The following is a 15,282-nucleotide window of genomic DNA, read 5'->3' as shown; positions in this document are numbered from 1 at the left end:
CTAACAACAAAGAAGAAGCTATAAGGAGCTAATCCTTGGGAGTAGAGTAATGGTATGGAAAGAAAACTAATCTGGAAATAAAGAGATCCATGACCTCAAGCCTAACCTCTTGAAACCTAGATTATTTTTATCTTCAAGAAGTCCTGTTGCCCACCCTGCTTATCTTATAATTTTGTTTGAGAGTCAAAAGAGAGAAGAGAAGTGTGAGCCCTGAATTGCTGTAGAAAGTGAGAACTTACTATGAAGGGGGTTGTATAAAGTCTCATTAGAGGCAGCCTTGCTAGTCTTACTTAACCTTTGCAGTACTAAAGTTGATGTTCTCTGAACTCTCTCTTAGGCTCTTTCCTCACATTGGGCAGTCTTCCCAGGCAATCTCATTTTCTCCCATAGGTTTCATTAGCATCTGCATCTGAATGACCACCACGTATTTCTCCAGCTCAGGCTTCTGTCTGAGCACTGCCTTCTAGACCTCTTCTCTTGGATGACTCACAGACACCTCATACTCAACATGTTCTAAACTCACCTCTTTGCCCCAAACATGCTCTCACCTCCAGTATTGCTACATAATTGCCGACATTAGAAACTTGACATTACCTTTTCCACATCCTGTACTGTTCCACATGCAGTCAATCACCTGGTACTTTTGATCTTCCTCCTAAGAATGTCCTTAATCTGTTCAATCTTCTTCATATCAGAACTACTACTCTCATCCAGGGTACCATCTTATCTCACCTAAGTTATTGCAATAGTATTCTGACTTCCTTAATATTAATCTTCCAGCCTGGCTCCTGTCTCATTTTCTAGACTGATTCATGCCCCTTTCCCCCTAGCATTCCATGCTCCAGTCATACTAAACGTGTTTTCATGCCTTTGGTGCACCATGCTCACTCTCATTTCTGGTCTTTGCATATGTTCTACTCTTTGTTTTGAATACTCTTCATTACTCTTTTCTTCCCCCATGTGCTCACCTCCACTGACATAAAACCAATCTTGCAAGTCTCAATTTAAAGCTTATTTTCTATGGAATGCCTTCCCTGATTCCCTAATTATAATTGCCTTACATTGCATTCCTGTAATGTGCACTTTATTATCATTGATTGTTTTGCCTAAATTATCCTTAAGGTAGGGAGTAGTATGTCTTATTCAAGGCTTCGTCTTTAGTGCCTAACACAATGCCTGACATTTACTAGGCATTTAATAATGCTTGTTGAGTGAATGAATAAAAAATAAATTACAATAGCTACAAATGATATTATAGCTAATTTATTACATATTTTACTTTTTAAAATTTTTAATTTTTTTCAACAGTTTGTTGCTAGAAAAGTAAGAAAGATCGGTTCTTGAAAATTTATTTTACTTTCGTTTATGCATTTTGAATAGCTCTCACTAGAGCCTCAATTTAGTATTAAGGAGTTATTCCAGAATAAGAGATACCTAAACTGCATGATTCCTATATTCTTCCTCTATAAAATTATTGTGAGAACTACTTTTTTTGTCTGTTTTAATGTCAGGGATAGGAAGGTATCAATGGTGGGTATGAATTTGACTACTCTGTCCTAGAAATTATTATGCCCTTGTCAATTTTCTGAGACTAACATTTAGGAGAATTCTGTGATCACAATTTTGACTCTATATCTGACTTAAGCTCAAGCTAGACGCAAACATTTTCTACTAATACTCTGGCTTTTTCATTATTTCTCTATTAGAAACTATGGAAGATATTACAGATGAGACAGTAAAAGAACAGACTGAATATGGTTCCACTGACAACCAGGAAAGTTATTTGAAATGACATGAATAGTCAGGTTGTAATAAAGGTTTGTTAAAACATTTGGTATTGTACAACTAGTTTCCACATTAATCAATCCCATATGCTCTAATTAATACCTTGCTAAAATGTATGTTGATTTTCAAGGAAAACAACAGTTTTTAACGTCTGTAGACATGTTGCACATGCGTGAATTTATCATTAACAGGTTAATTGAGTACTGAATTGAGCAGAAATAACATATCACACAGCGACCCTGCAAGGGAAACTTACCATCATTTTACTAAAGAAGAACCTGAAGATAGAGATATAAAGTAACTTGTTCAAAGACACACAATTAGTATAGAGAAACCCCAGGTCTAAACCTAAATCTGTCTCACTCAAAATGTTTTTTTTACTACATTGCATTACCTCTCTGGAAAACATAATTACTTGTTCTGGGTGTATTAATTTACTAGGGTTGCCATTAGAAATTAGCACAAACTTGATGGCCTAAAACAGCTTAAATTTAGTCTTTCCCAGAATTGGAAGCCAGAAGTCTGAAATCAAGGTGTTGGCAGGGCTACACTTTCTCAGAAGACTCTAAGTAAGGGGGAATCATTCCTTGCTTCTCCAGCTTCTGGTGGCTCCAGAGGTTCCTTGGCTTGTGGCTATGTAACTCCAGTTTGTGCCTCTGTCTTCACATGGCCTTCTGCTCTCTCTGTCTTCTCTTCTTTCTCTTATAAGAAAATGTTATTGGATTTACGGCTTCCCTGGGCAATCCAGGATTACCTCATCTAGAAATCCTTAACCTCATTACATCTGCACAGATCCTTTTTCCAAATAAGGTCACATTCTCAGGTTTCAGGGGTTAGAATGTGGGCGTTTCTTTTGGAAGGTCACCATTAGATCCACCACACTGGATATTGCAGAAATTGTTTTGAGAGATTCCTCTATTATAGATATATCTGAGATTTCCTTTCTTTCTCTCTCCCTTTCTTTCTCTTTCTTTCTCTCTCTCTCTCTCTCTCTCTCTCTTTCTTTCTTTCTTTCTTTCTTTCTTTCTTTCTTTCTTTCTTTCTTTCTTTCTTTCTTTCAGACAGGCTCTCACTCTGTCACCCAGGCTGCAGGGTGGAGTGCAGTGGTGTGATCTCAGCTCGCTGCAGCCTTAACCTCCTGCATGCAAGTGATCCTCCCACTTCAGCCTCCCAAGTAGCTGGGACCATAGGCGCACACCAACACACCAAGCACAGTTTTGTATTTTTTGTCGAAATGGGGCTTTGGCACATTGCCAAAGCTGGTCTCGAACTCTTGAGCTCAAACAATCTGCCCACTTTGGCCTCCCAAAGTGCTGGGATTATAGGCATGAGCCAGCGAGGCAAGCCTATCTTTGAACTATTTAATGGTCAAAGTTTTGCTAATGTATATACAGGGAGCAAAATGGCTGGTTCATGCTGATTCTCCATCAGGGCTATCAGTAAAAGAGTGAGTGACACTGTAATTAATAGAACAGGAATGATAACATCTTATAGGGGTGCTGTTCCTGCTTTTGGAATGGCTTCTTTAAATCTGGGATGCATCTACCCCATTTGGTTGTAAATGGAAACATCAGTAAATAAGTTTAAAGACATCCTTGTTTGCCTCTCTGATGGCAAACTCCAATCCATACATCCACTACAGTCTATTTTGGTATATCTTCTATGAATTTCTCCAACTTCTTACTTAAGTTTTGCTACCTTCCAAGGCAGGCATTAAAAAAAAATATGGAATAGTGCTTTATTACCTGACCCTATTTGTACTTTTCTGAATATGAAGTTTGACCTCTAGTATTACTATTCTAGGATTTCATGAATAATTCTATGACTACCCTCTGCCTAAATTTCATAACCCCATTACATATTAGATCAGGGTTCAGTGCCCTGTCTTCTTTTAACTTTTCAGAGACTTTCCCCCCCAGTCACACCGTGGATCTTCAATTCCAGGGCTCTACACATCTCTCTCCATTTAGGCCCTCATGATTGTGGAGATTGCAAATGCATCATTATGTCCATTCGAAGATGTCAAAACTTTACATAAATATATGGAAAGCTTTCTAGCCTATTTTCAGTACACTTGATGAGTTCCAAAATTTTATTAGTCTTTTTGGTTACAGGCTCATATTTAAGCTAATATAATTAGGAAACAATTGAAAGTGGTTCTTAAATTCTTTTTTGAGTTAAACCTGATATATCAAATACCATCATCGTAAAAACATGATTTGTGTTATTTTCCCTAAAAATGCTTCCCTTGCATTTATACTTATTAAGAATAAATAATAGCAAACATCTATCCACTGCCTTTGATTCGTGAGGCCCTCACGAATTGCCTCATTAGGTCTCCGACAGTATGGTACAACTACTATTTATATTTTACAGATGAAGAAACTGAGTCTGTACTGCTACTTTCTGCTTACACATCCTAATGAAACCTTCCTACTGGGGTGATCTCTTTTGGTTTGAATGTCACTACTTGAGTGAGATTTTATTCACTACTTTTTCTTGATCATTGGCAAAATGTCCAATGGAACTAATTCATGAGAGAGTCACTTTTTAAATTAATTTGTTTACTGAAAGTCAGAAATTTTTCTGAACACTAAGAATGTACTGGTAAGCAATTATAATAGGCAGCTTCTAAGATGGCCCCACCTGATCTCCACATCCTCTATTTTCACCTGCTTGTCTAATTTCCTCTCCTTTAGTATTGGCTGGACTTAGTGACTCATTTTTAATAAAGGACAGAAGTGATAGGATGTCACTTCCAAGGTTAAGTTTTTAAAAAGCTTGTGGTTTTTCTCTTGAGTCCCTCTATCACTCTCTCCCGGATTGCTCTCCCTGAGAAAAAGCAAAGTCCAAGTCATGAAGTAGCCCTGTGTGAAGACCCCTGTGTGAAGACCTTCACATGTGAAGACCCCCACATGGCAAGTCTCCTCCTCTTCAGTCGAGAATTCAGATGAAACCACAGCTCTAGCTGACAGTTTGATCACAACCTCATGAGAAACTTTGACCCATAGGCACCTACCTATACTGAGCCCAGATTCCTGACCCACAGAAACTGTGGAATGGTGTTTGCTTTTTTAAGTTACTAAGTTTGGGGGTAAGTTGTTATGCTGTAATAGATAACTAACACATCCAAGAACCTCATCCTCATGGAATTTATACTGTAATAGAGATTATGAACATACAGGTACATGTGCATACTCACATACATACAGGATGTAAATAAGGAAGATACTAGTAATTAGTTCTAAGAGAAAAGTAAAGCAGGGTAGAATGAATTGGGAATGCTTTGGCTATCTTGGCCACACAAGGAAAGACCTTTCTGTGGAGATAATATTTGAGCTACGAGTGAAGAAATCAGCCACGCAGAGATGTAGGAACAGAGCAGTCTGGGCAGAGGCAATATAGCTAGACCAGGGCTAATAGGAATAAGATTGGCTTGTTTTAGAGACAGAATAGGCAAAGAAGCACGGTGAACAAAGGAAAAATGTTAGAAGATGAGAACAGAAAGATGGTCATGAACAGATAATGGAGAGACTTACTGGTCATGGTTTTGAATTTTAATTTCTTCTTATTGCACTATATATAACTTGTAGAATTTTAGAAAAGGAATGATATCATCTTTCCTGCATTTCAAGAATTCTAGCTTCTGTTTAGATAATGGATTATAAGGTGCAACAGTGGAAGCAGAGAAATCAGTTAGGAGACCAGATAAGAGATAATTGTGATTTTTGTTCGTGATAGCAGAGATAGTGAGGAATGGTCGGGTTTGGGATGTACTTTTGTGTTTGGGTTAATGCGGCTTATTGATGGATTAGATGTGGTGGGGGAGGCAAAAAGAGTTGCTGATGTTTGGCCTGATCAACTGTCAGGGCAGATGGTGGCACCTTTCACTGAGACGAGAGAAGTACAGTTAGATTAGAGGAGGAAGTGACAACATGGATAATAGGGAAACCAGAGTTCTGTTTGGGGCATAAATTAGTTTACAGTATGTAGAACTAACAAGAAAAGTGCTCATTATTGCTATTCTATGTTTTAAGCCAGTTCTTGCTTTGGAAAACCATTTCCAACATCTTGTAGCATCTTGTTTCCATACACTTCCATTTTTTTAAATCTTTGTGGTGGAATTTTTTCAGAGGCTATTTGAGAATTTGTAAGTAGTATATACTGACTCCCACTTTTCAATATAGCAAGTTAATCAGACAAAATATCTCTTATAGAATGCTAGAAAATCCACTGAGGAAAAAGTCAGTGTAGTATTTTGATTATAATTTATTAAAACACACATATCAAATACAAGATAACCTTTGGCCTTTCCTTGAGTCAGACTTTGTTATAGCTTCTAATCATGTCTTGCCCTATTCATTAGCAGCTCATTCATTTCCCTTATGCCACCTCACTCACCTTAAAATTTAAGTTTTAGCAGCTTTGCTGTAAGTCTTATAAGTGCAGTGGGGCATTTGAATGGATCGTTGTTTCCCTTCTTCTAGAAACTCTGTAGTGAGAATAAGTAGCAAGAATAATTGTGGCTACATAGGTGCATTTGTTCCCTAAGACAAAGTGATCAGAGAACTCCAGGGGAAATGCTATTAATACCAATATTGTTTTGTAATGAAAGGGTTAACAGCTGTCAAACTCAATGTCTTAAAGATTTACAAAAAAAGAAAAAAAAAGTCATCTAGGCTGGGCAAACATCAGTGCCTGGCATGAGGAATTAGCAAAAAGGTCTTTAGGTATCTATGGACTACCAAATATGCATGATTCTCTAGTCCACTAGAAAATTTAGAACTGATTCTCAAATACTAAAATATGGAACTGAGGGGCTTATACTTGATCTGCTAATTCTGAACCAATGTATTGCAACTACTGTGCATTTTGAGATACTATTATGAACTGGCGTATTATAAAATTAAATTGTATTGTATAGTTCATTGTATTGTTCCATCAGATTTTGATATCCTCACTTTAAATAATTCATGGGAAGAAATGATCACTTCATAATGCCACAAACTCACAGCAGGCAAAACTAATTTTACACAATATGAAAACAGATTTTATTTATTTAAAAGGAATATTAAAAAAAACAACAACTTTTTTGACACCAGCTGCTGGGAAATAAATAGAATACTTTATGACAAAAAAAAAATCCAAATCTATAAAAGCTCTTCCTGGGAGATCAAGTTGAGAATTGTAAAGATACATTTAAATTCCCTGGTCAATGCTATAAGCCTTATTTTGAGGGAAAAAGAACTCTCCCATCTGCTTACTCTGTGGGGATAAAGCGATACTGGGAGAAAATTGACTTTACAAAAGCCCTCCTGAAACCTACGACATAATGCCAATGAAGTGGCAAGCTTTAGGTGTCACGTCAGAGACCCCCTATTAGTATAAATAACATAAGTGGGTAAACAGTAGCTGGTGTCCTTAAATACAAAGTAGAAATTATTGTTTAGCTTTGTCCTAACCAGACCTTGATTAGAAGTGGAAAAGAGTATTTTGGGGTGACCACAACAACTTTCCTTTCACTGTGGCTTTAAGAATGGAATGAGAAAATACGGTGAAAATATAATGAAACTGTTTTCTTTGGGAGAGTTTATTAGATGAATATTTTAATACAAATATAACATATTTTAATACCAAAGATAAAAAAAATCCGGGCTCTCTTTTCAATGTGATAACAACTCCATATCTAACTCAATCAGACACTTGCTTCAGACAAAGAACGGGACTCTTGCCATGGGCGGGTCTGGGTTTAATCTCAGGAGCGTGAGGGTCCAGGCATCCAGATAGTTTGCAGCCCTCTTCCCTGAGGCTTCAGGGAGAGAGAGAACAAGGGTGGAAAGGGGCAAGGATTGGAGCAAAGGAGCTAAGAGATGGATGGAAAGAGAAAAAAGAACAGCCTAAAATAAAATATTTTAGCACCAAAGCAATGAAAATACATTCTGTGGATAATATAAATGCTATTTATTGAATTTTTACTTTTCAAAAATGTTTAGCTTAAAAATTCTTGCTGACAGTGGGAATGTAAATCTAAGACTAAGAGACGAACTTACCAGAAGAAGTTTATTATTGTCTGATAACAGCTGAATTCCGGTCTTCTTTGTGTACTGTAAAATGGGGCAGATTTGTATATCTATGATGTCATAGGCACTGTTGGAAGGGCTTGTCTCTGGTTTTGTCATAAGTTTCCTACTTGAGCAGTTATAAGTCATGAATTAGAAATTCATTTTAGATTTTGAAGAGTTACAAATTTGGAAGGATCTAAGTTAGGCTCTATTATTCTTTAACTTTTTAAGATATAAAATATTAATACAGTGTAGCAGAGATTTAAAATTTTTAATAGGTATTACCAAACTGCTTCATAGCATTGGTCTTTTCAGTAGCTATTTGTATTTTCTAAGGCAATAGCAATATACACAGAAAATGGGTTTTCTTTGTCCTTACTATATCAGTGCAATCTAATACGTACATTAGTTAGTGAGATTGCTTTGGGAAAAATAGAACATTGAGATTCTAAAACAGGATGTCTATGTTCAAAGTCTGGCTGAATTTCACTTACTACTTGTTGAACTTGTACAACTTATTTTAACCTTTCCTTGCCTTATTTTTAAAATTTTGCAAAATGGTGTTAATATTACCTATCTATAAGACCCTCGGCCAGGTGCAGTGGCTTATGCCTGTAATCACAGTACTTGGGAGACCAAGGAGAGGATTGCATGAGCTCAGAAGTTTAAGACCAGTCTGGCAACATAGTGAGAACCTGTATCTCAAAAAAAAAAAAAAAAAAAAAAAAAATTAGCTAGGTGTAGTGGTATAGCATCTGTGGTCCCAGCTACTCAGAAGGCTGGGGCAGGAGGATTACTTGAGTCCAGGAGGTAGAGACTGTAGTGTACCAAGATCACACCATTGCACTCCAGCCTAGGTGATAGAGTGAAACCATATCTAAAAAAAAATAAACAATAAAAAAAATTCTCTTGTTACTCACTGAAATAATGGAAGAGTTTCTGGGATAAGCTTAGAGAGCCATAAAAATGTTGATTTAATCCTATTAATAAATAGTATATAAGTTATGTTCTTCAAAGGCATTTGTATTTTAAAGTATTTAAAGTGTTGCAGTTGTATTGTTGCATTTTAAGGGATGACTGTACAGATTCTATGTAATATGTGTAAAAGTTACTCTCTTTCTTCTGAGTGTTTTGCTGTAATACAACCAGAGTTATAATGCAAACATTTACCAAAACAACGCTGGTATAGCAATGTTAGTATTCGGCAACCTGAGTTGTACTGTAATAACTTTTCAATAAATCAATATATGTGAACCAGACTATTTTCTTATGTATAGAAGAGATATGTTATTTTAGAATCCTATTTAAAATATAAGAAATGAATCAAAAACTTCCAAAATTTTAATTTCTTTGATTTTTCTAGGATTTCTACCTTCTAGAATATAAAGCTCTTATTCTTTTTACTGAAATCTTAGCTTTACTTCAGCATCAAGCTGCTTCATAATGCAAGGGCTAACAGTTAAAATGAGAGTTAAATATCATTTAAACAGAATTATTTAATGGCCGTGTTACTGTTATGAAAGTGTACATGTTCCAAAATAAGTCTAGTCACCTTCACACCTACTTAGACTGATTCCATAAGTCAATCACCAAACACAAAATTTTGGCCTAAAATATTCGTTAATTTTTATGTACTAACAGGAATGTTCACGTCTAAGTGGGAGAAGCCAGGTTCACTCAATTCACAAATTTAGTATCTAAGATTTGAAATATCATAGCTTTTTGTGCATTTAAAAAAATTAGACTTACATATTGACTTTGAGCCTAGAGAATTTTAGAAATAGAAAATATAACGTTTCATAGCTTTTAGATTTACAAGGACATCATTTTTATTTATAGAATAATGCATTGTGCTTAATTACAAAATATCAAAGTTTTTGTCATTAGTGAATTTAGAGTGGCTGTCCCCTTGTTCCCTTGTGGAATTTACTTTGTTAGAATAGATTGCCACATTCTTTGAAGACAATTGCCTTGATATTGATACCAGTCACCATGCCTTCACTAGATCTGGGGATGGACAATAAAGTATATGAGGAGTACTGGCATACTAAGTCATAATAAAATTAGCTAAATGTTCTATATATCAAAGAATGAGGTGATTTTGGTAGGTAAAAGGTAGTCCAACCTGCACTTCTGTTGAAAAAAAATGACTGTTGTATCAACCTGGTATTCCATCCAAACCTGAATTTGAGTTTATCCAAAGAGCTGCACTGAAATTCAGCAAGATAGCATGGACTGGGCCAGGTGTTGCAGGCAGAGGACAGGATTTTACTGGCTTGGCAGAGTAGGACTTTAGGTTATTTCCTCCAAAGTGACATTAAATTCCTCTCTGTGCTATCACAACACCTTTCGTTTTTTCAGACCTGTCTATAGACTCTCAGAGGCTTATTCTGTTTCGTGAAAACAATGCAGATAAGCTGATTGAAATGTCAACAGATATAAACATGCAGATAAAATGTTAGTATGTAATGGTAGTTTTCAAGCATAATGAGTAATGAAATTTAAGCAGGGTCCAGGTGGAATAGGATCCTAGAATCCTAGAATAAAAACATATCATTTTAGAGGCAGAGGTACAGTCCCATTCCTCTGTTTAAAAAGATGAGGTGGATAAAGTCCAGGATCTTTCAGTTGGAGTGTTTGAAAGAGTTGGGACTAGAAGCACATCTCTGGTCTCCAGTCAAGTGCCTTTTCTAGTTGAGCTTGACTTCTTTATATCTGGATAATAAAATCAATCTCATACAATGATATAGGTCATATTTTTCCAAGGCAGTTAAGTATTCATTCACTCCTATACCATCAATAATAATGACAAACATTTATATAAAGCTTACAACCTAGGCAGTACCCTAATTGCTGCCTAGCAGGCTGTAAGCGCTATATGAATATTGCTGTATGAATGTTGCCTGACGTGAAGAGTTAGACACTGTAGAGTAATTTTCCTTATATTGCCTTTTGCTTAATATTGCCCCTCTTTTAAATCTTCACAAGAGCCACATTAACTAGGTACTGTTGTCCTCATTTCATAGTTGAAGGAGGAAACTGAAGCACAGAGACTTTAAATATATTCACCAAGGAAATCAAGCCATTAATTGGTAAAGCCTGGATTTGAACCCAGGCAGTCTGGGTTTCTGAGCTTGTGCCCTTATCCACTATGCTGTGTATTGTTCCAATAATTTTTAGTTGCATAAATGCTTAGAAATAGCATTTATAAGTTCTCTGTGCTCCAGAAGAACCAGTTTCAAGAAAGAATAAAATATATGTAAATAGCAGATAAACCCATTATATTTTAAAAAGGTTGGAGGCACTGGATACTAAAAAAAAAAAAAAAAAAGAGAAGAAAGAAACCATAAGAGAAATATGATAGGTACGGGGGGAAGGGATTTTAATTGTTCTCAATGACTATAGAGCAAAGTTAGATCCAATAGGTAGGAATTACAGGAGATAAATCCAGGCTTAATATGGCAGTGCAGTGACCAGAATAGGCAACCTTGTGAGTGAGCCCCCTATCTTTTTGTATTCAGGCTGTGTGACTGGTCCCTATTGCTACAGACAGGATTGCTGCACTGGAATAGTACATTTGGAGCACAGTTATGCTCAGTTAGGTCAGAGGTAAGAGACGTCATTAAATTTCATCTGAAATTATATTGTAAAATATGTAAGGGCAAGAGCTCCAGACAGATCTGACTTTGAATCCTGGCACGATCACTTATTTGCTGCAAGAATTTAGTCAAGTTACTTAACTCTAACTTCTCTGAGTCCCAGTTTCCTCATCCATGATTGGGATAATTGTACTAATCTCCTAGAGTTGTGGTGAGGAGGAGTAAATGAGATCATTATCTAAAATGCCTAGCACTGTGCCAGGCACATAATAAGTGCTCAGGGTATATTAAATTTTTCAGGAGTGAGAGACTCATTAATTTTTCAAAAATGGACTACAGTCCTAATTATTCTCTTATTTGGGGAAGGAAGCTTGGCTTAGCAGGTAATAGGACTTTATGCTCACCAAGCTCTCATTGCCTTTGGATAAGGAACCATGAACCCTGGATAGTGAAAAGCCCTTGTAAAGGAAGCTTTGTAAATCAACTTATTTAAAATGCAATAGAGCAGCTTATGATTTAAAAGCATCCTGTGGTGAATCCTTTTAAAATGTGAATAATCACCCCGTAATTTGTCTGTTTGGTAAGTTCAGAATTTGGCTTATTGTGTCTTCTTACAGCAAAGAGTACACCTGCACTCTTATTTCAGTATTTTCATGCTGGGCTGACTTTCAGAGAAATACAGGGTGCCTCTTGGATTCAGGATGGCATAGGTTAGGTAACGGATGAAACATGCAAGGTCCCTAAAGTCAGTGAGAACATTAATTGTACTTTGTGATGCATACATTTTAATGAGTATGAAAACTCATAGAGATCAGTTGACCTAGACTGTATCGAGGATCATTGCACATAGGAATGCTGTCTGACTTGAAGAGTTAGACAATGAAGAGTAATTTTTCTTATACTGCCTTCTTTTTCTCTGAAATTTCAAGGAAAGTCAACATGAAATTTTGACATGATATACAGATCCTTTATGAAAAACCAAGCAGCACTGGAAACCTTTGCAGTAGAAAGAACACTAGATTAGGAACCGGGGACTCTGAGTAAGACCTGCCATATGCTAACTGCATGGCATGGGATAGCATGCCACTTTTATTCTTTCTTTGTCTTAGTGTTCTAATTGTAAAATAATGAAGTTATACTTGCATCTCCCGTGTAACTTCTACCTAGAATCTTTAGTGAGCTGATTCATAAAACCAGGTGTGAAATTACTTTGTTTCATTCTCTCCAATAGAAAAATTAGAACAGGAAATAGTAGAAACAGTACTTAAGAGGTTATTTTCTATTGGCAATACTTGTTACTCTGCCTTAGCTTGAACTCTCTTTTGCCTATATGAAGATTTATGAAACATTTTATTTAGCTGTGATATAGAGATTAATATAAACGTGGGAAACTCAGACTAAATGTTTTCTTTTTTCCAATCAGCTGGCAAACATTGACCTGTGTTTGAAGAAACTTGAATATATTTGAGAGAAAATGACCTCTCCCACAAATTAATTAAATCTGAGACTAAAATAATTATATCTCTTCATTGATTCCCTTTATTTTCACAGTATCCATGGGAATTTTGCCAGTTCTTCATAGAGTGATTTAAGCTTATTGACAGCCCACTTGGATGAAATACAGTTTGAATATATGCTGGTGACTCTGTCCTTTGCAAGTTGAATTGGGGAATAACATGCGTCAGATAGGATACTTAAGGAGCCCTTTTTGAGAAGCACCATACAGTTTAAGAGCCCAGGTGACTGCTTTATAAGAGATCTGAGACCACTTTAAAGATCCCCAATTTTTCACACTGGTTGCAATCCATGCAGGATGTTGAAGGGAGCTAGAATTCATAAGTGACCAGGCTTATCTTTTTATCAAATAGGCATTTAAAACACGTCTTTATGCAGATTCATATATTGTAAAGGGCTACTATTCAGGACCCAAATTTCTAATTTGTCAAAAGCCTCAAGCTGATTTTAAGAGAAACTTAAACTTAATTCAATTAAGGAAAAATGAAACTGTAAGTTTAGCCAAATTGGAAGTGCCGTCAAAGACTTAGCATTCCATAGTCAACCTCAGAATTTTACTGTCAACCCTAAAGATGCTAAAACTATTGAGTTTTCAATTATGTGTGATAAGAACATCACCCTGCATAATGGCTAGTAGCCATAATTCTTTACATCCTGAAAGTGAAGAAGAATTTTACTGAGTCACTCATTGCAATTCTTAAGAAAATCACTATGCATTGATATATGCCATTGCCAATATTTTAATGTAGAAATAAATAACCTTCTTAATCTTCTAATAAACAAATAGAAACATTGAAAAGTTAATCACATAACAAAACAATTTCCATGTTTCATTTTCTCTTAAAAACATAGCAAAAATGGAAAGTATATAAAAAGCGATTATCATTAGAAATAAACAGAATAAGTCATTAAACGTGAATTCCAGAAAGGTGAAACTGCATTTATAGAAAAAATTTCAAACATATGGTGTAGAGATTAAAATTTAATTATATGTCATCCTGTTGGAACATGGTATAAAAATATGTATGTGCAATAAAGGGTCAAGAAATATTTATTAAGTACTTACTCGGTGCTCAATATTTGATGTCATGAGACATGTGAATAATACATACATAAATAATTGAAATTTATTCTATTTGACAATCAGACTTTCTCTACAGATCTTATGGAATAATAATTCTTCCAATAGGTGTATAAATTATGAACCTATTATAAGATTAAAATATGTTTGTAAAATATATATTTGCAAAAATAGATTTATCAGTTAATCCCCATTTAATCTTACTTTGATGTATTAGGAAGTTTCTGTGGTTGTTTAATAGAATGTAGACTTTTGGAGACCTCTTAAGATCTCTTACCTGTCTTAAATTTGTGAAACTCACAAGTGTACTATCAGTAGAAACAAGGAAATTACACAGGAAAATAAAAAACCAGGCCCAGGGCCTGCTGGAGATATCTTTTAATTCTATATTGAAGTATTGGATATGGGATCCATGATGGAGTCCAAGTTATACTAGGCAGAATATATTATCTAAGCAATACTTGGTTCTTATTGAAGAATTGAGAAGTCATGAAAGCCCAAGAGCACCCTCTAGTGAAATTTCTGGAGTAGGCTTAAGGGGCTTGCTCTTGACCTTAGCTCTCCCCCTCACATGACCTTTGATCTCCCAAAAGATAGCAGTTATATTTCTAGTATTTGGCTTTATCATCAAATCATTTCCAGATCACAAAGAAGGTGGGCTGCTTGTCAAGTATTACTACTAGTAGATATGCTTAAGCGCTAAGACCTACTATTTCATTGTTCTCATGATTTTTGTTTTTGCTTGCAGTATCAGCCTACCGTGTTAAAATAGTTTCTGGAACTAATATAACTAACGAACTAATGGGAAGCATTACAAGTGTGTAGCTGAATTGTAGTACCTTTGTCCCGGCCTTTACCTTTCTCATGCCTCTGACTTTTGGCTTAAGTACACTATATACAGAAACTGTATTAATACTTGCAATATTCGAGGTCAGGGATAGCAGGTGAGATTTCCAGTAGAGGTCAAAAATTACAGGAGGAGTAAAAAGTCTTAGTATTCATGGACTTCTGAGTTTTTAGAGAGATGTTTACAAAGCAAGCCTGATCTTAGCTATAAGTTAGTTAAAGCTGTGAGTATAATACTATTCATTTTGATTAGCAACTATTACGTAATACATGAAGCAAGGCAAATTATTAATTGACTTTATAGATAGTTTGCTCCAAAATTATGATTGGTAAGGAATTTAGAGATCTAAATCCTCCCACTTTAGGGAAAAAAACCCTTACGCACCTAAATGTT

The 15,282-nt window shown here is 35.8% G+C and overlaps 1 protein-coding gene and 1 pseudogene across 38 annotated transcripts in view; one reads left to right on the top strand and one right to left on the bottom strand.

Moving 5' to 3' along the window:
* LOC100973699 (Y-box-binding protein 1-like) overlaps positions 1–7,994 on the bottom strand; it is a 104,496-nt pseudogene extending 96,502 nt beyond the window's left edge.
* ZBTB20 (zinc finger and BTB domain containing 20) overlaps positions 1–15,282 on the top strand; it is an 830,234-nt gene that overhangs the window by 305,313 nt on the left and 509,639 nt on the right. The window lies entirely within an intron of this gene.

Source organism: Pan paniscus, chromosome 2, assembly GCF_029289425.2.
Source record: "Pan paniscus chromosome 2, NHGRI_mPanPan1-v2.0_pri, whole genome shotgun sequence".
Classification (NCBI taxonomy): domain Eukaryota; kingdom Metazoa; phylum Chordata; class Mammalia; order Primates; family Hominidae; genus Pan; species Pan paniscus.
The sequence above is the reverse complement of the archived record's forward strand: the minus strand, read 5'-3'. Positions and strand labels throughout refer to the sequence as shown.